Genomic DNA, 1,384 nt, shown 5'->3' with positions numbered 1-1,384 from the left:
TGATACGTGCCTTGACAGTTGACGTAAACATTGAGTCGGACAAGGACACATTTTTCAGATATTGTTTCTGTGGCCTGTTTAATAAATGACAGCTATCCTTCCCAGCTGTCACGATAATATTACATGTGTAGCCGTCCAGAAGTTATGTTTCTGAGATTTTTAAACAATTTAATGACGTATATCGATTTCAGAATAAACGAATACCAATTTTATCCAAAATCGTTGCCTAAAAATTTCCTCTGTGTGACTCCACTTTTGTAAATGGCTCTCCTACTACCTAAATAGTATAGTTAACGTGTTCAAACGTATTTGCGTGCGCTTATTTGAACGTTTTTAGTGGACGGCCATCTCTCTACAGTGCGGCTGTACCATGCAATAGACAATTTTTGTGCAATAATGCACACCATTCTGCAGTAATAGTCGATGCCATCATCAATCCACACAGTATTGGTACAAGGATATGCCAGAATCGAAGCTGCTCCGTTGCCAGTTGGTCTTGTATCTGAGGATGCGCAGGAAGCTCTTAATAAGGATAGCCGTCACACAGAATACTTCACACGCGAATATTCCCGTGAGGAAATGATGCATCACGTACTCCATCGGCTTTGGCATCTTCGGATTCACTCGCCGCGATATTCTAGAAAATGACAAGTGAGGAAGACAAAAATGGTTCAAATGGCTCTGAGCACTACGGCACTTAACATCTTAGGTCATCAGTCCCCTAGGACTTAGAACTACTTAAACCTAACTAACCTAAGGACATCACACACATCCATGCCCGAGGCAGGATTCGAACCTGCGACCGTAGCAGTCCCGCGGTTCCGGACTGTAGCGCCTAGAACCGCACGGCCACCGCGGCCGGCGGAGGAAGACAAACAGACTCAATCTGAGGTGAAAGATCTACTTTTCGAGTCTTCTCCCAGTTGACAACCCGACAGGACGCTGCATCACTCGTCTCGTGGGTCGATGAAGAACGCAGCAAATTGCGCGTCGACATGTGAACTGCAGGACACATGGACATCGACGTTTCGAACGCACATTGCGGTCCATGGATTCCGTTCCCGGGACACGTCTGGCTGAGGGTTGGCAAATAATTCACAATATACATAAATGACCTTGTATATAACATCGGAAATTCACTGAGGCTTTTTGCGGATGATGGTGTGGTATATCGAGAGGTTGTAACAATGGAAAATTGTACTGAAATGCAGGAGGATCTGCAACGAATTGACGCATGGTGCAGTGAATGGCAATTGAATCTTAATGTAGACAAGTGTAATGTGCTGCGAATACATAGAAAGAAAGATCGCTTATCATTTAGCTACAATATAGCAGGTCAGCAACTGGAAGTAGTTAATTCCATAAATTATCTGGGAGTACGCAT

General features: G+C 44.1%; 1 pseudogene; it reads left to right on the top strand.

The window, feature by feature from the left end:
* The first annotated feature begins 933 nt into the window (after positions 1 to 933).
* On the top strand, positions 934 to 1,086 carry LOC126250416 (5.8S ribosomal RNA; annotated as a pseudogene).
* The last annotated feature ends 298 nt before the right edge of the window (positions 1,087 to 1,384 follow it).

The sequence above is a fragment of the Schistocerca nitens genome, chromosome 3 (genome assembly GCF_023898315.1).
Source record: "Schistocerca nitens isolate TAMUIC-IGC-003100 chromosome 3, iqSchNite1.1, whole genome shotgun sequence".
NCBI lineage: Eukaryota > Metazoa > Arthropoda > Insecta > Orthoptera > Acrididae > Schistocerca > Schistocerca nitens.
This window is presented reverse-complemented; position numbering and strand designations above follow the sequence as displayed.